This window comes from Jaculus jaculus, chromosome 13 (genome assembly GCF_020740685.1).
Source record: "Jaculus jaculus isolate mJacJac1 chromosome 13, mJacJac1.mat.Y.cur, whole genome shotgun sequence".
In the NCBI taxonomy this organism is placed as follows: Eukaryota; Metazoa; Chordata; class Mammalia; order Rodentia; family Dipodidae; genus Jaculus; species Jaculus jaculus.
The window spans coordinates 53,129,207-53,153,166 of NC_059114.1; the positions used below are offsets into that span (position 1 = coordinate 53,129,207).

Here is a 23,960-nt window from a genome sequence, read left to right on the forward strand (position 1 = left end):
TTGTCAACCACACAAACTCTACCTTATAGGAGTAGTTGATGGACTCAATTTCTAGATGATGTATATACTACCAACCCTATGGTATGGGACCTAACCATATTTGTCAACCACAGAAACTGTACCTTATAGGAGTAATTGATGGACTCAATTTCTCAAAGATCTATATACTACCACCAGGTTAGGCACACCTGGGAAACCCACTCAGACTTCTATCCACCTTGTAGTAACAGTTAATCTACTGATGCTTAATAGCTAGGGTTTGGGGTTGACTCTTCTTATACTAATCATATTAAAAAATAAATAAATAAAAAATCATTCTCTAATTCCAACAGGTAGAGTTACCAAAACTGACCTATTGCTAGAATCAAAAGAGACCTCACTAGAGGGACAAGAATTGGACTAGGAATTCTTTTTTTTTTTTTTTTAATCTTTTTTTTTTTTTTATTTGAGAACGACAGACACAGAGAGAAAGACAGATAGGAGAGAGAGAGAATGGGTGCACCAGGGCTTCCAGCCTCTGCAAATGAACTCCAGACGCATGTGCCCCCTTGTGCATCTGGCTAACGTGGGACCTGGGGAACCGAGCCTCGAACCAGGGTCCTTAGGCTTCACAGGCAAGCGCTTAACCGCTAGGCCATCTCTCCAGCCCTGGACTAGGAATTCTAACAGGCTAAATTTGCTTAAAATACTAATAACAAAAATAATAGAAGACATACCTTAAAAAAGGATTTATATTCAAAAAAGATATTTTAGAATGTTATTTCTTTTTTTGTTTGTTTGTTGTTCAAGGTAAAGTCTCACTCTAACTCAGGCTGACCTGGAATTCACTATGTAGTCTCAGGGTGGCCTCAAACTCACGGCAATCCTCCCACGTCTGCCTCCCAAGTGCTAGAATTAAAGGTATATACCACCATGCCTGACTAGAATGTTACGTCAAAACTAATTCTACATATGGTGCTTTGTAACCTCTATCTGAAGAGTCAATGTTTCCTAATTAAATGTCTTCAAGGCATCTCACAGAACAGTTATCCAGGATTGGAAAAGTACTAAATAAAAACTGTATTTAAGGCTGGAGGGATGGCTTAGCGGTTAAGGTGTTTGCCTGCAAGGCCAATGGACCCAGGTTCGATTCCCCAAGACCCACAATAGCCAGATGCACAAGGGGGTGCATGCATCTGGAGTTCATTTGCAGTGGCTGGAGGCCCTAGTGCACCCATTCTCTCTCTCTCTCTTTCTCTCTCCCTCACTCTCTCCCTTTCTCTATCAAATAAATAAAAATAAAATATAAAAAAATTTAAAAATTGTATTTTGCCAATGAGAAGAAGATAGACAATATAACAAAATGTCTCCTATTGGAGTCCCACTTACTTTTCTAGTTGTGAAGTAAGATTTGGTTGTACCCATAAAACCTATTGAACCCTGATTCCTCAAAAGTGTGGTCTCTTGATTTTTCTGTCTTTGTTGAGGGGGAGGAAGAGTTAAGGGTTTTGTTCTAGCCCAGGCTAACCTGGAATTCACTCTGGAGTCTCAGAGTGGCCACAAACTCACAGCAATCCTCCTACCTCTGCTTCCCAAGTTCTGGGATTAAAGGTGTGAGCCACCATGCCTGGTGATATCTTGATTTTTTTTTTTTTTTTGCCAGTTAATATTTAACATTTATTGAGTATGTCATATATTTCAAAGACTAGGCTAACTGTGTTACACATATAATCTTATTTAAAGCATGCAACACCAAACATTTCATTTTGTGTATACCTAGCAAATGTCTGAAGTAATAAGTTCTTGATTTTTATGTAGCCCTGTCACTTATGTTTGATACACAAGAATTGGCTAATTTTGTTTAAAGGAAATTCAAAATGATACTAGATTATTATTTGATTTTCTCTGTAATATGCTGCACATTTAGTTACCTAAACCAAAATCTGGCAATATAATGAGACAAATGAAATTATCAGTTATAAACAAGAAGAATGATTTGCACACTGAAGATCATTCTTTACTGAAATTAGAAGAAGGTACTTTAGGACTAGGAGTACTTGCATAACAATCATGAGGCCCTTAATTTAATGCCCAGAACTTCATAGAGCACACCTATAATCCCAGCACAGGAGGGTGGAGGCAGAAATAACAAGGTCATTCTCGGCTATGTAGCAACTTTAAAGTCTCACTGGTCTACATGAGACCCTATCTCAAAAACAAGGAAAAAAAAAAAAAACTAATCATGTCAAATAAGGTATGACTTATAGAATCAAACTAGCTAGACAAAATAACTAAAATTAAAAGGTAATACAGGATAGAGATATGACTCACTAGTTAAGGCACTTGCCTGTAAAGCCTAACAACCTGAGTTTAATTCCACAGGACTCACAAAGCCAGCTGCACAAAGAGGTGCATGTATCTGAAATTTCATTTGCGGCAGCTGGAGGCCCTTGGTGTACCCATTCACTCTGTCTCCTCTCCTGTTATCTTTCTCTCTCTCTCTGCTTACAAATAAATACTTTTTAAAAACAATGATAATATAGCAGACACTGGAGAGATGGCTTATCAGTTAAGGCATTTTCCTGGAAAGTCAAAGGACCCAGGTTTGATTCCCCAAGACATACATATGCCAGATGGACAGGGTGGCACATTCATCTGGAGTTCTTTTACAGCAGCTGGAGACCCTGGCACCCATTCTGTCTATCTGCCTGCCTCTCTCTGCGTTTCTCAAATAAATAAATCAAAGGAATCAAAGAAGAAAACAAACTCCTGAAGGAATCCAAAGAGAACACAGGAAACCAGTTTAATGAAAAGTAAGACATGAGTAAGGAAATAGAAATACTGAAGAAAAGCCAAGGAGAAATACTAGTACTGAAAAACACAGTAAGTCAAATTTAAAAACTCAGTGGAAAGTCTCACCAATAGAATGAATGAAGGAGAGAATAGAATATCTAAACTAGCCGGGCGTGGTGGCGCACGCCTTTAATCCCAGCACTTGGGAGGCAGAGGTAGGAGGATCGCCGAGAGTTCGAGGCCACCCTGAGACTACATAGTGAATTCCAGGTCAGCCTGAGCCAGAGTGAGACCCTACCTCGAAAAAAAAAAAAAAAAAAAAAGAAATAGAATATCTAAACTAGAAGACCACATGGCAGACCTAATACAGTCCAACAAAGAGAAAGATAAGCTAATAGGAAAGTATGAATGGGAATTTCAAGATGTTCGGGACACTATGACAAGATCAAACCTAAGAATTCAGGATGTAGTAGAAGGAAAAGAATTTCACTCCAAAGGCATAGGAGGCATCTTCAACAAAATCACAAAGGAAAGTTTTCCCCAAATTGGGAAAGAGATACCAATGCAGATATAGGAAGCCTTTAGAATATCAAGCAGAAAAAATAAATAAATAAATAAAATAAAACCTGGAAAGAACCTCTCCTTGCCATGTTATAAGTAAACTACTAAACATGCAAACCAAAGAAAATACATTGAAAGTAGTCAGACAGAAAAAGCAAGTCACCTATGAAGGCAAGCCCATCAGGATCACAGACAGTTACTCATGATGTATTCCAAGTTGTGAAAGATAACAACTGTTAACAAAGATTGCTTTATCCTGTATCTAAATTGATGGAGAAATATGGAAATTCCACAACAAAAACAGGTTGAAAGAAGTTATGACAACTAAGCCAGTTCTACAGAAAATACTTGAAGGAATCATTCATGCTAAAGAGAAAACAAAGCACACACATGAGGAAATGGGGAAAAAAAATAACCCATAGTTAAATAACAGTTAAAACAAGAGAGTAAAGGGAAAACAAGAAGCACTACTAAAGAAGAAGAATGGCAAGAACAAATACATACCTTTCAATAATAATTCTTACTATCAATGGCCTCAATGCCCCAACCAAAAGACAAAGGCTTACAAACTGGAATAAAAAGCAGGATCCTGCCATTTGTTGCCTCCATGAAACTCATCTCTCAATAAAAGATAGACACAGCCACAAGAAAAACGAAAGAAAAAACAAAAATAAAAAATAAAAAAAAGACAAAAATAAAAAAGATAGACACTGTCTCAGGGCAAGAGGATGGAAAATGGTATTTCAAGCAAATGGGCCAAGGAAACAAGCAGGGGTCACTATTCTAATACCTGACAGGATAGACTTCAAACCAACATTTGTGGAGAAAAACAGGTCACTTTTATGATTAAAGGAACACTCCAAAAGGACATTACAATCTTAAACGTATATGCACCTAACATAGGGGCTCTCAATTTCATCAAATAAGTACTATTAGACTTAAGGTCACAGATAACACCAAACACAGTTGTAGTGGGTGACTTAAGTAACCCCACTCTCAACAACTGACAGGTAATCTGAACACAAAATAAACAGAGAGACATCTGGATTAAATGATGTCATGGAATAAATGGACCTAACAGATATCTACAGAACATTCCATCTAAATGCTACAAAATATACATTTTTCTCGGCAGCACATGGAACATTCTCCAAAAGAGACCACGACACAATAGAACACAAGGCAAATCTTAACAAATATAAGAAAACTGAAATACTCCCTTGTGGTGGTTTGATTTGGGTGTCCCCCATAAACTTAGGTGTTCTGAATACTAGGTTCCCAGCTAATAGAGATTTGGGAATTAATGCCTCCTGGAAGCAGTGCATTGTTGGGGGCGGGCTTATAGGTGTTACAGCCAGCTCCCCCTTTGCCAGTGTTTGGCACACTCTCCTGTTCCTGTTGTCCACCTTATGTGGGTCATTAGATGATGTCCACCCTCAGCTCATGCCATCATTTTCCCCTGCCATCATGAAGCTTCCCCTCAAGCCTGCCTGTAAGCCAAAATTAACCTCTTTTTCTCACAAGGTGCAATCTCAACATAATAAAACTTAATGCTAAATGGGGAAAAACTTGAAGCTTTTCCACTAAAATCAGGAACAAAACAAGAGTGTCCACTGTCTCCACTCTTATTCAATAGAGAGTTGGAAGTCTTAGCTATAGCAATAAGACAAAAGACACTCATAAAAGGGATACAACTTGGAAAGGAAGAGATTGAATTGTCATTATTTGCAGATGATATGATTCTATTCATAAAGGAACCTAAAGATTCTACCAGCAAACTCCTAGAACTGATAATTTTAGCAACGTAGGTAAATACAAAATAAATACACAGAAATCAGTAGCTTTTCTATAAACTAAAAAGAAACATATAAGGAAGAAATCTGGGAATCACTTCCATTCACATTGCCCCCCCCCAAAAAAAATAAAGTACCTTGGAATAAATCTAACTAAGGAAGTGAAGGATCTCTACAATGAAAACTTTAAAAAAACTCAAGTGAGAAATTGTAGAAGACACTAGAAAATGGAAAGACATCCCATGTTCATGGATGGGAAGAACCAACATTGTGAAAATATCTATCTACACATTTAATGCAATCCCCATTAGAATTTCAATGGAATTCTTCACAGAAATAGAAAAAACAATCCTAGAATTCATTTGGAAGCACAAAAGCCCTCAAATTGCCAAAACAATTTTGAGCAACAAAAATAAGGCTGGCAGTATCATTATACTTCATTTTAAGCTATATTACAAAGCCATAGAAACAAAAACAGCATGGTACTGGCACAAACACAGACATGTAAATCAATGGAATAGAATAGAGGACCCAGATGTTAATCAAGGCAGCTATTGCCAACTGATTTTTGACAAAAACACAAAAAAAAATTCATGGAGAAAAGACAGTCTCTTCAACAAGTGGTGTTGGGAAAACATGGACATCTATATGTACAAGGATGGAAATATATTCTTGTCTTTCTCCATGTACAAGAATCAATTCCAAATGGGTCAGGGACCTTAATATCAGACCTGAAACTCTGAAACTGCTAGAGGAAAAAGTAGGATAAACCCTTTAACATATTGGCATAGGTAATGACTCTGAATATAACACTAGTTGCTCAGGAAATAAAACTACTAATCAATCTCTGGGATCTCATGAAATTACAAAGCTTTTGTATAGCTAAGGACAGGACACTAAATAGAGCAAAGAGACAACCTACAAAATGGGTGAAAAAAATCTTTGCTAGCTATTCATCTGTAGCAGACAGCTTCAGGTTCACCGAAATGAACTTCCAGACCAGGCACAGTTATGGAAAAAGGGATTTATTGAAGCTTACAGATGCAGGGAAAGTTCCATAATGGCAGAAGAAGCTGGCCTGCTTTCTGAGGACCAAACACAGAGAAAAATGCAAGCCTAAAAGTCAAAAGCCACACAGCACAGCACATTTTAGGAACTTGAACAAGGCACATTTTGCATATCTTTAGATTGAAATTTGAAACCCACCACCATACCTTATGGTCTGCCCAGTGACACTTCCTCCAGCCAGGTGGCTACAGATGCAAACTACAAACTAATAAAAAATGGAATATATTGGTGGCTATCTATTCAAGCCACCACATTCTGCCCCTGGCCCCCAATAGATTTATAACCATCACACATTGTAAACTGTACTCTTTTCAATTTCAAAAGTCCCCAGTGTCTTGAACAATTTAAGATAGTAAGTCCTATAAAATCAAACAAGTTAAATACTTCCAACATATAAAGGAACGTATAACATATAACATACTTCCAACATATAAAGGAAAGTATAATGCATAGCAAGGAGAGAGTAAAACAATGTAAACTCAACCACCATCAAACACACATCAAACTTCTGCAGTTCAAGTTCAATATAACCAAAACCTGCCAGTCTCCAGATTTTCCAATTCACCCGTCTAGCTAGGCAGAGTAGCCAGGGAACACTTCCAACCTAGGCTAACAGTGTGTTTCATGGTACCCCTTGCACAGTCCTGGTATTAAGAGGATCAAATTTGCTACAGTTTACAGCTAGGGTTAAGTTTCAGTTTCTCAGAGAGGCAGGCAAGACTTCTGGGGAAAACCACAAAGAGTTGTTCATAACAGTGACCCTGACAGGCGGCCGGGGAAGATAGCCACCCAGGGGCCTAAGTCAGCTCCTGCAATACCTCTAGACTATGACCAAGAAAAGGACTTGCCTGAGACAGCAGGCTCCAGGGTTAAGTAAGTTCCTGCAAAGTCTCTAAAACATGTCTAAACCTGTCCAAAGATAGTAAAATCTGGGACACAGCCAATCAAAGGTGTACAAATGTAACTGCTGCTTACTTAGCCAATCACATTAGAAGATGACATAACCCTCCTAAAATTCTCCTAGCTGCGCTTAAAAGGGGCCTGCATGCACCTCTCAGGGTTTCCATTTTGTATGAATGGTTGACCCCGCATGCTGGCTGATTCTGCAGAATTAAAGCTCTTTGCTTTTACATACTATTTGAGTCCAGGGTCTTTCTTCAGCTATTCTTGGACCCTTACAATATATCCAAATGTCTTCAGATCTCCATGCAAACCCTGGTCCATCTTCCAAAGGCTCTTTCAGCCCATCAGGGCATCACACCCTGCCTCATGCCGTATCTCAGCAGCAGCTCCTGGAACCATGTGCAAATAATGACCACTCCACACATTTTTCATGTTTCTGAAACCAATGCCAAGTGTGCAGGACACAGCCATAGTCTACACACACACACACATTTTTAATTTATTTATTTGGAAGAAAGAGGCAGAGAGAGAGAATGGGCATGCGGGGGCCTCCATCCGTTGCAAACAAACTCCAGATGCATGTGCCCCCTTGTGCACCTGGCTTACGTGGGTCCTGAAGAGTTGAACCAGGATCCTTTGATTTTTGCAAGCAACTGCTTTAACCACTAAACCATCTCTCTAGCCCGACACAGCCATTTTCTTAATTCAGAGATGAAATAAATTGTAACCTTGAGAAGCAGGTTCCTTCTCCAGTCAACTCTTTCCAAAAGAGTTTGCATTTCTATGATAGTCTTTCCTCAGGCATCCTTTCCATTGTTTTAATGTAATGCAGTTGGACCATCTTCTTTAAGATAGCTAACGTGTTTCACAATAGCAGCTTCAGCAACCTGAAACCAGTCTCAATGCCTAAAATTTTAACTCGCTTAAGATTTTCCAACTTAAAATATTAAATCTTTCAGTGTGATATCTTTAGCCAAGAACATCAGCCAATTACAAATTTAACCTTGATCAAACTCTCTGGGCCTGGGCAACAGAATGTAGCCAGCCCTTATGCCAGTAACCCAAGTCCAACAAAGTCCTCTGCAGTCTTTCCTTCCCCTTGGAAAGCTCATAAGCCAAGCCTCGAAATTCAATACTGTTTGCACTTAGCATTCTCAACTTTCATCAGAATAGTCCATAAAACATGGCTTACCACTCCAGAAGGCATCTTCAGTTACACATATCAAGTCCATGATCATTCCTCCAAAATAAAGGTTCCAAAAGACAAAAATCCACATGGTCAGGTTCATCTCACACCACATTCTGGTACCAGATTCTGTATCAAACAGCTTCAGATTTACTGAGATAAACTTCCAGACCAGGCACAGTTACGGAGGAAGGGATATTTATTGAAGCTTAAAGATCCAGGGGAAGTTCTATAATGGCAGAAGAAGCTGGCCTGCTTTCATAGGACCAAACATAGAGAGAGAAACACAAGACTAAAATCCAAAAGCCATACAGCACAGCACACTTCAGGAACTCCAGCTAGGCACACTTAGCATATCTTTAGATTTTAATATGAAACCCACCACCACACCTTAAGATCTGCCCAGTGAAGCTGCCTCCAGTGAAGTGGCTACAGATGCAAACTACAAACTAATAAAAAACTGAATATATTAGGGGCCATCTATTAAAACTACCATAACATCTGATGGAGGATTAATACCTAGATTATACAAAGAATTCAAAAAACTAAGCAATAAGAAATCAAACAACTCAATTAAAAAGTGGGCTGTGGCTGGGAATGGTGGAACATGCCTTTAATCCCAGCACTTGGGAGGCAGAGGTAGGATGATTACCATGAGATCGAGGCCACCTGAGACTACATAGAGAATTCCTGGTCAGCCTGAGCTAGAGTAAGACCCTACCTTGAAAAACCAAAAATAAAAAAAAAAAAGCTACGGAACTAAATAGAGAATTCTCAAAAGAAGAAATACAGATGGCATGTAAACATCTAAAAAAGTGTTCTACATACTGAGCCATCATGGAAATGCAAATTAAAACTACTTTGAGTTTCCATCTCACTCATGTCAGATTTGCTAATCATCAAGAAAACAAATGACAATAAATGTTGGTGAGGATGCAGAAAAAGGGGACTCTTCTACACTGCTGGTGGGAATGCATTCTGGTAAAACCATTGTGGAAATCACTGTGGAGGTTTCTAAGACAGCTAAAAATAGACTTGCCATATGAGCCAGCTATACCACTCCTTAGCATATATCCTAAGAACTCTTCTTGCTACTTTAGACATACATGCACAACCATGTCTATTGCTTATCTATTCACAATAGCTAGAAAATGGAACCAGCCTCAATGTCCCTCAACAGATGAATGGATAACAAAGATGTGGTACATTTACACAACATAGTTCTAGTCAGTGGTAAAGAAAAATGAAATTATGAAAACTGCAGGGGAATGGATGGATTTGGAAAGGATTATACTAAGTGAGGTAACCCAGGCCTAGAAAGCCAAACCTCGCATGTTTTCTCTCATACATGGATCCCAGTTTCAAATGTTCAGATTTGTGTGCGAGTTGGAGTAAAAATTGGGAGGAAAGGCTAGTAAGCTAGAAAGGGGCTATAAGGGAGGGAGGAGAGGGATGAACTTAAGGGGATGGTACTATATATATGTAAGTAGATGGACAGACTACTGTGAGTGGAATGGCCTAAGTGAGGTCAGGGGAAGAGATTGAGTACAAGGAGTGTGCAGGGAGCAGTAATCAAAATTCAGGATATTGTGAATAAGCCACATGATAACCTATTTCTTTAGATAATGCATACCCAGAAGCCATAGATTGTTACTAGAAAAATTTCAGTGCCAGGGATGGGCTACCTTCCAGTGAGCTGTTGGCCAGGGACATCCCTGATGCACCCAAAACATTATAGGCTATTGCCAAGGCTCTTGGTTTCCCACCAGGAATAGATGATAAGACCCTATTGCTGAAGATTCCACATGCCCGGGCTGCAAGGTCACTGAGAAATCAAACTGGCTGAGATGCAAACCTTCTCCCAGTAGACCAGCTGACAGAAAGCTGGAAAAAGCTGCACTGCATGCAGCCTTATGGGAGACAAAAGCCATCAGTCATGAAAATAGTGGGCTCTGCAAGCTTCAAGTTTGCCCAGCAAGACCAAATGAGCCAATAGGTGCAATAGTGGCATGTCTGTTAAGGGGGAAACCAAGTGCTCTCTAATTGGACTGGAGGCCCACTCTATGGGATGGAATACAAGCCTGGTACTGAACTAACCAAAAGCCTATGGTGGAGGAGGTCATGAGCCTTAGGAGTGTGACACTTGCTCTTGTCTGACTATATGCATGTGTTATGCTCACCAAACTGCCCCGTAAGCATTTTACTAAATGTTCATACCCATATATTAATGCTAGTCTCACCTTTGGTTAGAGAAGTTCCTCTTTTAAGATGGTGGTGATCACTGGGATGACCCAAAAGGCACCATAGTACTGAGAAGATATGACTGAGGAATGTTCAGCACTGGAACATCCATATCACACCTTCCAAGGCTAGAGTCCATTGTGGAAGAAGTGGCTGAAAGAATGTAAAAGCCAAAGGAAGGGTAGGACTGCTTATAGTGCAATCATCCAGACAGAAATTGCCCTTGTTATCCATGACCTCATAGTGCCTAGTAATATCTTCACAAGACTATCATATAATAGGAGGAAAAGATGATGACATCAAAATAAGAGACTAATGGTGAGAGGGAAGGAATATGATGGAGTATAAATTTGTGAAGGAGAAAAGGGGGGAAATTATCATGGTTTATTGTCTGTAACCATGGAAACTGTCAATAAAAAGGAAAAAACAGTGTAAAAAATAATAAATTATTTCTAAGACTCAAAACATCAAAATATTTCACTCTCTCCCCCTTTCTCTCAAATAAATAAATATGTAAAATATTTAGGGGTGGACAGATGGATTAGCGGTTAAGGCACTTTCCTGCAAAGCCAAAAAACCAGGCTTAATTCCCCAGGACCCACATAAACTGGATGCATAAGGTGGCACATACATCTGGAGTTTATTGGCAGCAGCTGGAGATCCCAGCACACTCATCCTCTCCTTCCCTTTCTCTCTCTCTCTCTCTCTCTCTCTCTCTCTCTCTCTCTCTCTCTCTCTCTCTCACACACACACACACACACACACACAAATAAATAAAAACATGTTTAAAAATAATTCATAGGCTGGACAGATTGCCTAGTGGTTAAGGAACTTGTCTGCAAAACCAAAGGCAGGTTCAACTGCCCAAAAACCGCAAAAGACAGATGCACAAGGTCGTGCATGCATATGGAGTTCGTTTGCAGTGGCTAGAGGCCATAGCATGCCCATTTTCTCCCGCCTTCCTACTTTCTGCGTGCCCCCCCTCTCTCTCATAAATAAAAATAAATATTTTTAAAAGCTAACAAAACAGTTAAATATTTCTTAAAATATTTCAGTGTACAAATGACTGCAGATAGTAAGAAAACAGATAATATAGTCATTCTTAAGTATGATGATACATAGAAATTTTTTTGTGTTTGGTTTAAATCCTATTTAGGTGGAGGTAGAAGGATCACTCTGATTCCATGTCAGTCTGGGCTAGAGTAAGATCCTACTTTTAATATATACATATATGCCTTTGTGTGTGTATGTGTGTGTATGTCTACATATATATGTATACATACTGTTGCAATCACCTCCTCATTGCTGGGACAAACATCCAACCAGACACAGTTTACAGTAGGAAAGGGGTTTATTTCAGGTTTACAGAATCCTGGGAAACAGTATCAATGGCAGAAAAAGCTGGCTCCTTTTCATCATACATCCACATAGTAGAGAGAGAAAAATCAACACCAACAAGCACCAACAGCCAGAGCTCAAAACTGCTCTCTCCACAGCTCTGGGTTGGAATTTAGATCTACCCCCAACACACCTTAGAGCTAAATTCCAAGATCCACCACCACTGACACACATCCCTGTAACAGAAATCTGCCTGGTAGAAGGTCACATAGCAAGCTCTATTTTAATTAAAGACCTGAGTCTGTGAAGCTGTAAAGTATCATATTGAAACTACCACATTCTGCTCTTAGCCTCCATAGACTCATGACCATTTCAAAATGTAAAGTGTATTCAGTTCAACTTTATATTTTATTTATTTTATTTTATTTATGAGAGAGAATGAGTGTGCCATGGCCTCTAACCACTGCAAATGAACTCAAGACACATGCACAACTTTGTGTAACTAGCTTATGTGGGTACTGGGAATTGAACCTTGGTCCTTAGGCTTCACAAGCAAGTGCCCTAAATGTTAAGCTATCTCTCCAGCCCTCAGTTCAACTTTAAAGGTCCCCACAACCTTTACCAACTTTATCATTGTTCAAAAGTCCCAAGTCTCATCTGAGATATGACTGTCTTTTAACTGAGAGTCTTGTAAAAAATCAAAGTAAATTACATACTTACAACACATAATGGCACAAAGTAAATATCCCCATTGCAAAAAAGGCTTAACAAGGACAGATTGGACCAATGCAAAATAAATAACCATCAGGTAAAAATCAAACATCTGCATTTCAAGTCTGATATCCACAGCCAGTGATGACAGTCTCTGGATTTTCTATTCCACCCTTCCTGGGCTGAGTAGCCCATGGAAAACTTTCATCCCAAGCCACCAGCTCTCCATAGTAGTTACTGCACAGTGCTGGTACATCTAAAACATCTTCAGGTCTCCACAGCAGAGCACAGTCTTACCCTCACAGCTCCATGCAATGGCCATTTTTGGTCTTCAATACAGGGATTCAACCCTGTTACTCAGGATGCAATCTCAGCAGTGGCCTAATACTGTATGTACTTCATGACCCACTTCCATGCATTTCTCTCTCTCTCTCTCTCTCTCTCTCTTTTTCTGGTTTTTCAAGGTAGGGTTTCACTCTAGCCTAGGCTGACCTGGATTTCACTACAGAGTCTCAGGGTGGCCTCGAACTCATGGTGATCCTCCTACCTCTGCCTCCCGAGTGCTGGGATTAAAGGCGTGCACAACCACGCCCAGCCATTTTTTTCTTTTTTTAATCTGATAGAGAGAAAAAGAGAGAGAGGAGAGAGAGAGAGAATGGGTACACCAGGGCCTTCAGCAGCTGCAAACAAACTCCAGAAGCATGTGCCCCCTTGTGCGCATGTGTAACATTGCACACATGTGTCACTGTGCATCTAGCTTATGTGGGACCTAAAGATTTAAACCTGAGTTCTTAGGTTTTGCAGGCAAGTACCTTAACCGCTAAGCCATGAGGTGTGCAGCAACATAAACAAATTTGTTTATCCAAGAGGAAATAAAGCTTGACCTTGAAGAAGAGCCTTTAGAATGTTTCCTTTAAGTCACTTCCTTGTAAATGAGTATGCATTTCTGGGCTAGAGGGATGGCTTAGTGGTTACGGCACTTGCCTGGAAAGCCGAAGGATCCAGGTTTGACTCCCCGAACCTACATAAGCCAAATGCACATGGTGGCGCATGTGTATGGAGTTCATTTGCAGTGGCAGGAGGCTCTGGAACAACCATTCTCTCTCTCTCTTTTTTTCTCTCTCTCTCTCAAATAAGTAGCTTATATTTAACTCTGACATCTTTTCCATTGGTTCAGTGTAAAGCAGTTGACCCACCCTTAATGATAGTAATGTACTTAAGAACTGCCAAAAGCAGTCTCTGTGCTTGTAACTTAAAACTTGCTTGACATTTTCCTGCTGTCTTTCGTCCCCCTTTTAAAGTTCACAAGCCAAGCCTTCACGGTCTACAATTCTCTCTGTATTTAGCAGTTTCAAACCCTCATCAGAATAGCCCATAAAACTTTGCCTACGACTCTGTAAGGCTTCTGCAGTCCCAAGTACCAAGTCCATCTACATTCCTCCGGCACACAAGTTCCAAAAGGCCAAAATCTAGATGGTCAGATTCATCACAGCAACAGCCCCACTTCTATGTATCAAATTAAACACCTATTTTTATCCCATATTATGTTCTCGACTAAGTTTAAATACAATATTAATGTATTTGTTAAAGCAGATATAGATAATGGAAAAGGAGAAAATTCAGACCCAGATCACAATAGCTAATATTAATATGACATACACATTTCTTCCTTAATGAAAGCTACAACAATTTTCTCTCCTTAAGAAATTCCTTCTGACTCAAGTTTCTTCTTCATCAGATGCTAGGACTAAGTTTCCCAGCGCCATGGGATATAAAACAACATTTGGGTCTGCCTAGAGATGGCTTAGCATTTAAGGTGCTTGCCTGCAAAGCCTAAGGACCCATGTTCAACTCACCAGATCCCATGTAAGCCAGATACAAAATGTACTGCAAGTGCACAAGGTCACATATGTGCACTGTCTGCAGTTTGACTGCAGTGGCTGGAGGCCCTGGCATGCCAATACATTCTTTCCCCTTTCTCTCCCTTCCCCCCTTTCTCTGCTTCCCTCTCTCTCATAAAATAATAAATAAAAATAAAAAAAAAAAACAGCATTTGGAGCTGAAGAGATGACTTAGCAGTTAAGCACTTGCCTGTGAAGCCTAAGGACCTCAGTTCGAGGCTCGAATCCCTAGGGCCCAAATAAGTCAGATGCACAAGGTGGTGCATGTGTCTGGAGTTCCTCTGCAATAGCTGGAGGCCCAGGCGTGCCCATTTTTTATCTATCTGCCTCTTTCTCTGTCTGTCACTCTCAAATAAATAAAAATAAACAAAAAAAATTTTTTTAAAAAAGCACTGGTCTCCACATGTACATAATGTGACACTTAACTAACAGAGAGAACTGCAAAACTGAAGTTCACTGGAATAGCCACACCTATGTTTAAGATATTGCAGACTGATTAGAACTTCTGATTATTTAGGATTGAAATGTGACATAGATCTACAATCAAAATTGTCTTGGGATATCAGCTATTTAGTCCCTATCTCTTCATCTGACATAACATCCTTTCAACTGGAAGGTAAAATCCTTTTGAACATATTAACTTACAGATCATGAGCTTCCACCAACCTAAAAACTAAGAATGTCATCAAATATCATCTGAGCCCTTAGCAAATATTCTTCTGCTTTGCTGTAACCTGCTTAACTAATGTCCCTGCCTATGTACATAAGTGCCTTGATTTATGATTTCCTTTTGTTCTGTGACTATACAAAATTCATATAAAAGCTGGGCATGGTGGCACACGCCTTTAGTCCCAGCACTCGAGAGACAGAGGTAGGAGGATTGCTGTGAGTTCGAGGGCACCCTCATACTACAGAGTGAATTCCAGGTCAGTCGGGGCTACAGTGAGACCCTACCTCGAAAAAAAATAATCATACAAGTGCTTCCACATCAGAACATGCCATTTGGGGCAACTGAATTCATGTTTCTGGGCCACAGGCATTCGTAACCAGCTCAGAATAAACTCTCATTTAAAAAAAAAAAGTATATAGACTTGACAAAGTCAGAGTATTTAACTCAAATATATAAACTCAAAATGGGTACAAATATGACAGTAACTGAATCTGCCACATTAGACTTCATTACATCATAGACTCTTCAGTGAAACAGAAGAGGTAATGCTTGAAAATGCTTCCTTTGCTATCGCAAACCAAGTTACAAAACCTTAGTAAAACTTAAAAAAAAAAATAACCTGTATTAAAAAATTCACATAAAGCAAGTGATTCTAAAGGAAATATAACTCAAAAGAAAAGACACTAGAAAATATTTTCAAAAGGCAAAAGGTAGTATAATTGGTAGGGTGGCTATTGGCCATTTGTTAACAGAACACACTTTTCTTTTGTACTTACAAGAGAGCCTCCAACAACTGACATAAATTTAGGAAATCCCTACAAGCTGAACAGGCGAGCAGAAAGGACACCTACTAAGGAAGTGTTATCTCCAAATAGAAAACAAACCCAGAAACAGCAATAAGCATTACAGAGACCAAGGACCATCATGTTTATGACAAGCAGAGGTTTTTTTGTTTTTGTTTTTGATTTTTGTTTTCTTTTTTTTTTTTTTTTTTGTTTTTCTAGGGTCTCACTCTAGCCCAGGCAGACATAGAATTCTCAAGGTGGCCTTGAACTCACAGTGATCCTACCTCTGTCTCCCAAGTGCTGGGATTAAAGGTGTGCATCACAATGTCAGGCTAAGCAGGGGGTTTTATAAGACAGAAATGTTCTTTGTTCTGCAGACCCCAGTATACCAGATCATGAGAACCTATGCCTATATTCTAGCCCTCATTTTAGAAGCAAAGAATTATTTAGCAATTTTAATGACTCAAGTCCTAGTTATAGAATCAAACCTCTGAAAGGTCACTTAAATATTTTAATCAAATTTGACTAAATTTTATGAAGTAGAGCCTAGATTTGCAAATATTTCAAGAAACAACATTTGCAAATATCAAGGATCTAATGGGCATAGGTTTTGTGCAGTTTTCACATCTAATTGTACTTCCAAGTAGGATGATGTATTTAAAAGCAATCTCAGGGTTGGGAAGATGGTTCAGCAGTTAAGGGCATTGCTATACAAGTATGAGGGCCTAACGCTGTTAAGTTTCATTCCCCAGCACCCACTAAACAGCTAGGTGTGGCCTCACTTGGGTGAACCAGCAGCTCTGGCTTAAGAGATTCCACCTCAAGGAAAACAGGTGGATGAATTAAAAAATAAGGATACTCGACATTTTCTGACCTTCTCAAGTATACATACACATGCATATGCTACACATACATCACATCACACACCACACATACATAGATGTGTTCATCAAAACTAAGTTTAAGAAAAGCAATCTCACTCAAAAATATGTTAAAAATGTTTTCCTAAGTGAATCAATGCAAAAAGAAGTTTTATGTATTAAGTGCTGAGAATACAAAAATTCTAGTATTAAGAGCTCAGTGCCTGCTCCTAAAAATCACCAGTCTTACTATGGAAATAATCTTCCAGCAATTAAAATCACAATGCTTAATGTTATTATAACAAAGACTGTAGTGCTATCATACAAATATTTTTTATTGTTCATTAACAATGACTTTGACTTTCCTGGTGCTTTTGTTGTTTTTCAAGGTAGGGTCTCACGCTAGCCCAGGCTGACCTGGAATTTCACTCTGGTGGTGTGTATTGGTAGTCCTAGCACTGGGGCTTGCTGGCTACTAACAGAATCAGTAAACTCCGGCAACTCCAGCTTCAGCAAAGAAATCCTATGTCAAAGAATAAGATGGAGCATAGTCAAGAAAGATACCCAACATAGACCACTGGCCTCCATGCACACATGTGCACACACACACACACACACACGTATGCACACCTATGCACATGCACACAAGTGCACATACACCATGCACCCATACACATACAAACAAGCATATACACATACCTGTACACAACACACACACACACACACACACACACACACACACACATACACACAAGCATTTTAAGACAGTAGCACTTCTGTACCACTTTTCAGCAAATGCTTATGGCAATTATCTAAGAACAGATGGTGATCTAAGATGAAAGAAAAATAATACAAGAGCCCAGAAGAACTGAACATATTTAGGGAATAAAGTCCACTTAAATATCTAATACCTACTAAAGTATGTTACTGTAACTATAGAAGAACAATCTGCACTATTTATAATTATTTTTGAATATACCTACAAATGTAAAATTAAGTATATTGAACATATGCTGTTTTAATGTCCTTTGTCTAAGGAGAACAAAATAATCACATTACACCAAGAGAAACAAAACTATGAGTTGAATACAAAACTAGCACTTCCTAAAGTCAGGAATTTTTACCTACATTGTCTAATTTCTTCTATGTAACTTTCTTATGAAATAATTTTTACTTTCCTCATTTAATTCATGAGGAAACTAAGATTTGACTGATATTAAGTAATCTGTCCAAGATTCCACAGAAAAGAAACTGTAACTGAAATCCAGGTTATGTGACTCCAAAATAAATGGTTCTTTTTTATTATGCTTTTACAACCTGGTAAAGAACATCTCCATTAAAATTTCCAGGCTTCTAATATTTGCTAAGGAAAGAGAAAATATCAACCTTATAAGGAATAGTGATGATATACACTGAATACTAGTCATAGTTTGATAATTATAGATGAAAACTGATGAAATAATTCCAAGTTATGCATAAAATTAAATTTTTCTAAGCTGAATATGTAATATCCCAAAAACATGGACACCTTTCTTAGAATTTTTTTCTTTGAAAGCTACTGAGTAAACTTGAGTTTACCTAAATATTTTGAATTTCGAAGAAAAACCAAGGAGGCCCCATACTTTGTTGGTAGTCTCACTTGGTAAACTAGGATTACATGGTCTGATTGATTCTTTCCTCCTGGCTCTGTGTTCTCTCCTCTAGTTTCCCCAGTCTGGGAGCCTGCTTCTAAATTAGCATAACTGGGCTGGAGAGGTGCCTTAGAAGCTAAGGTACTTCCTGAGAAGCCTAAGGACCCAGGTTCAATTCCCCAGTACCCACATAAGCCAGATGTACAAGGTGATGCATGCATCTGAAGTTTATTTGCAATGGCTAGGGATCCTGACATGCCCATTCTCTCCCTCCCTCTCGCCCTCTCAAATAAATTAATTTAATTAAATTAAAAAGAAGACTTTTGCTAGGTGGTGCATGCCTTCAATCCTAGCACTCAGGAGGCAGAGTTAGAAGGATCCCCATGAATTCAAGGCCACCTTAAGACTACATAGTGAATTTCAGGTCAGCCTGAGCTAGAGTGAGACCCTACCTGCTTGGGGGGGGGAGTGGGGAGGGGCTTCTAAGTTAGCATAACTTAGCATTGCAGGAACTCTACAAATTTAGATGCAAATGTAGACACTGAAATGAAGTCTACAAAGCTGCAAGGACTGGTTAAATATTAGGTAGAAAAGTAGAAATTTTAGTTATTTCCCCAAAATATTAAATGGTAGAATTACTAGATGACTTATCTTCACGGGGGTTTTCTCAGTTGATTTGACATCATTAAACTTGTATAATCAAGTGAAAATAGGAAATAAAAGGAGTAAGAAAGAGAAGGGGGAAAGAGGGAGGGAAGGAATGGAGCACTGATTTAAAAATCTAAACCCCCTCTGCTGTGGCTGAAGCTCCATTGGTCCAGTGTTAGCCTAGCACGCAAGACAAGCATGAGGTTTATGCACTGCATAAACCAGGCATGATGGCAAAAGCAGGAAATCTGAAGTTCAAGGTCATTCTTTGCTACATATGGACTTCAAGGCAAGATCCTACCCAGAAAAAGTCTACATCTCAATGTATCCAAGTTAGTAGTTTCCAAATTATTAAAGTGGCAAAATGATCATCTGTTTGTGCCCTTTAAAGAATCTCTCAATGACATGGAAGACTGATGCCAAAGACAAATGAAAACCCAAAAAATAATAAGGTGATCCAAATATCTACAAATTCTGAGACATACCTTTCAAATTCCAGTACTTTAAAAAATAGTATCTATTAGAAATAAATAAATATAAATAGTATCTAGTGTGTATTAAAAGATTTACTTAAAGAGTACAAGAATCCCTTAAGATGGAAAAGTATAAATATGATAATATATACATATGAATATATACATATATATATATCCTTTCTACTTTTATTTCTTTATAAGAAATTGAAGATCTATATTATGATATTCCTTTATCAACACCATGAGGATAGCTTTTTTAAATATATTATTTATGTACTTATTTTCAGAGAGAAAAAGAAAATAGGCACGCTAGGACCTCTTGCCACTACAAACAAACTCCAGATGCATATGTCACTTTGTGCATCTGGCTTATGTGGGTACTAGGGAACTGAACCTGGGATGACAAACTTTGAAAGCAAGCAACTTTAATAGCTGAGCCATCTCCCTAGCCCCAAGATAGCTTTGAGTCCTATCAAAAGACTAATCTCTCTAGACAGTTACTTGTCACTATGAAGTAGTTCTACTAAAAAGAAGTTCACACTTGTAAACTTTCTTTGCTGACAAAAATGCATTCATATTCCAAAACAACATATAAGGATGCAATTTAGTAAATTACATTAATAAAGCACTGCATAAGTGATAACCCCTTTGTCTTCTCTCCAAAAGATGTTCATTAAGGTGCAGAACTATTGCCTATTAACACGGGAGAACAATTTTAAAACCAAACTTTTATTTGTATGGAAAAGTTCATAGGTTCCCTTTCTTCTGATTACAAAATACAATTAACTCATCTGGGCCTTGGTACAAAAATATTTTACCACATACAAAACTGCTTTGAAGTTTTATGTGTAATTACCAACTTTCATAAGCATATAAAAAAGCACCTTACAGTATTTTGTTATAAATTTGATCATTTCAGTTCCCATTCCTTAATATTTACTAAATAGCAGTTATGCAAAAGGTATTACTTACCTACCAAGGGTAAGTACAACTCAGTTTCTGCATAAATCTAAATTTTTCTTAGAAAAATACTGGAGAAAAAAGTAGAAAATTTGAAATGTTCACAGCAGAATTATAACTTTTTAAGAGTTGAAAATGAATGCAAAGTGATTTGTCTACCTAACGCCTGAATTATTACTCCCAGACAAATGGTATGTACTTTTGAAGTAGAGCAAAAGCTTCATTAACTCGACACTAAACAATGTTAAGACTGTGTAGTGTGTATTTAATACTGTCAATGCAGAAATGAAACAGATCTTAACCAGAGGTCTTTTATGGAAGACAACAGAAAGGGTTTCCAAATATGCCTATGAACTCTCTTAATGTATTCCCAGTACCATTGAAATCATAGCTTCCTTGCCCTAGTCTAGCAGAAAATCTTCTCTGGGTTATCGAAGGTACACTTCACCTTTTATAAAATAAGGCCCTTGAACATCTTCATAAAGCTCCCGTATGCATGTATACCAAGAATATGACACTGTATAACTATATTTTGTAATAGTTTTTCTTTAAAGTCCTGTTCTCATGCACATGTGGTATTTCCCAGTCATTAATCACTAAAATAGTTTTGGTCTAACCTCATGTTTCTCATTGCATTTTTATATACGTGTCTTCATGGGAGAAATTTAATCTTCAAATGCGTGAGAACAGTGGTACATGTTTAGAATGATTTATATCCAAGTGATAGTGAACCCACTATGAATATATAAATTAACATCTTCATGGGTGTATGAAAATGAAAGGCTACTCCAACCTTAACAGACTATTTTAGATTGCAATGGCGTGCAAAGAAAAATCACAAATACACAATGAGGCCACCTCATGTTAACTTTAATTTGTGCAACAGCCCTATCAACACCAACCTAAGGAGCTTCTTTCAGAAAGTTGTGCCTATGGGAGAAGTTTAAGGCACAAAGTTGGCCCAAAAGTACTAGTACCCCCAAACACCACCCCATCCTTAAAGGGCCCAAAGACCAGAAATCACTCCCGATGGTTAGTTGCTTCAGGAACTGGAGTCCATCTCTAGATGGGACTCCTGGAGGGCACCCCCGAGCCAGACGAGGAGAGAGCTGGGGAGGGAGGGCCAACGGGGTAGGAAGGACTTGGGGGCACATCCAGGGGTCAGGAGGCCGAGCAAAGAGAAAGAGGGAGAGAGGGAAAGAGGAAGAGACGGAAGGAGGGCGGGCGGCGCGGGGGCGCGCGTCGCGAGGAGGGAGGGGTGCAGGCCCGGCCCCCCGCCGACCCCGCCCCACACCGCAGCCCGGGGACCCCGCGACGGGACGGGCCGGGGCGGGGCCGGGCTCGCGCTTCGGCCAGCTCGAGCCGCCGGCATCCGCCCCCTCAGCCTTGGGTCGCGGGCTGGTGGGAGGGGCGGGCCTCGAGGGACCCGGCCCTAGACCCCACCACCACCACCGCCACCACCACCACCAGCCCGGGGAGTACCCGGCGGCCGGTGACCCCAGGGCTGGGGCGGGGACGGGGCTGGCTGCGGGTGGAGGAAGAAGAGCCCTGCGCGCAGCCCTGGCCGCGGGGGCCGAACCCCGGGCGCCCCCCTGCGGGCAGGGATTGTGGCCCCCGCGCTACGCTCGCCTTCCGGCCTCCGCCCCCACCTGCCCCCGGCGTTGCCCCGGGCAACAGCGCCTACCGCCGGCGGCGTGAAACGCACCTACCTAGAACCTGACAAGCAGGAGCCCCTCAGACTCGGGGAGCCAGTCGCCACCCGGCGTCACGGGGGCGGCCACAGCCAATAGGCGCCGCTGTCACGAACCTCTACGGCCAATCCCGCTACGCTCCGGTCTCCCGGTCAGCCTCGAGGCCTCAGCCAATAGGAACGAGCGGAAGGCGGGCGCTGGCGCCTCAGGCTCCTCCCAGGAGGAGGGCGCGGCCCATTGGCCCCCAGCCCCGGGTGGGCGGAGCTTGCGTCCCCGCCAGGGTGAGCGCGGGTGGAGCGCCGGGCGCGGACGAGCTGGGTCGGACGCGCCGCCGCCCTCCGCGCCCCGCCTCTTGAACCCGGCTGGGATACTGGGCGGACGACGATGGAAACTGAAAGAGGCTCCCCTTGGCCGAGGCCGGGAAGTGTCCGGGGCTTGGGTGATAAACTGGGGCCGCCTGCAAGGGATTACCCGCGGGCTGGCAGCCGGAAAGCCAAGGGAGCGACAGGGGCGGAGGCGTGATACAAATGCCCTGTGTGCCTGGGCTTGGGCGATGCCTCCTCCCCAGCCACCCAGAGCCCGGTCTCCCGCCACGGAAGCCGCATTGGGACTGTAGGCCCCTCCACTCCCACCCTGAAGCGACCTCGCGCTTTCCTGTCGGTGGGCACGTTTGACTTGCAGTGTTGTACCCTCGCTTGATACGATGGTTTTCCTTTCCCCAGTGTACTCGGAGGAAGCGTTAGGCGCTTTCTCGTGGCTGCCAATGCCTGCCAGGGCGAATGTTAAGTGCTGGCGGAGTGGCGGATGCTACAATGAAGTCCTGATCCTGGAAGCGCTCCCGGACGTGCACTTACCTCTGCTCGAGCCTAGGCTGCACGAAGAACAAACTTGCTGAAGCGCCCCGCAGCAAGAGTAATGTGAACTAAGCAAATCTACTAGGTGATCTGGGGCAGTGTGACTAGGAGTTAGTTACTCGTCGCCTAGTGCGCGACCCTTCCGTGTTCCTGTGCCGTGCTTTTTGTAAGCATTGTGTCTTGCACATGAGTACGACCCCGTTTGCATATCTAATGTCAACCCGCATCCATTTTTGGGAGGTAGGGTTTCACTGTAGCCCAGACTGACCTGGAATTCACTATGTAGTCTCTGGGTGGCCTGGAACTCATGGAACTGCTCCTACATTGGCGTCCCAAGGGCCACACCCTGCTGGGAGATGCATTTGGGGGTTTTTGTTTGTTTTTTTCTAGATAGGGTCACTTGTTTCAAAGCCCAAGAAACTGTAAGGACAAATATTTAAAATGGATGCTTAATACTTCCTGTTAAAAGGGGGGTATGAGATTTTCTTTCCCTTTTTCTTACAGCATTTGCTTAAGAAAACAAGCGATCATTACATAATCTTGTCAGATTTATGTTCCAAAAAGTTCTTCCTAAAGAATTTGGGAAGGGCTGGTATGAATCACTGTTCAGAGTGTTTGCTTAGTAGGTATGAGACCTAGACTTGATCCCCACTACAGGGGAGGGTAAGGACAAACTTGGAAAGCGTGTCTTTGACACTGACAGCAGAAAGAAAGCAAGTACCCCTGTCTGCTGTTTCTCTGAGACACCAGGACTGGAGTTGCAAAACTACCTCAGATCATAAAGATAAAGTGTTTTTCCACTTGACAGAGGTAACCAGGTTAACTCATGGCCACCTGAACTGTAGTAAAGATAAGTTATATATGACAAATAGAGTCAGGTTCTCTTGAAGACTAGTTATCTTGAAAATGCA

At 40.7% G+C, this 23,960-nt stretch overlaps 1 protein-coding gene across 3 annotated transcripts in view; it reads right to left on the reverse strand.

Moving 5' to 3' along the window:
* The window catches only part of Fer (FER tyrosine kinase), a 417,682-nt gene extending 395,371 nt beyond the window's left edge, over nt 1–22,311 (reverse strand). For all 3 annotated transcript variants that reach the window (XM_004652481.3, XM_045132277.1, XM_045132278.1), the window contains exon 1: nt 22,214–22,311. The gene's annotated coding sequence lies outside the window, so the exon portion shown is untranslated. The remainder of the gene's footprint in view (nt 1–22,213) is intronic.
* Between the last annotated feature and the right edge of the window lie 1,649 nt (nt 22,312–23,960).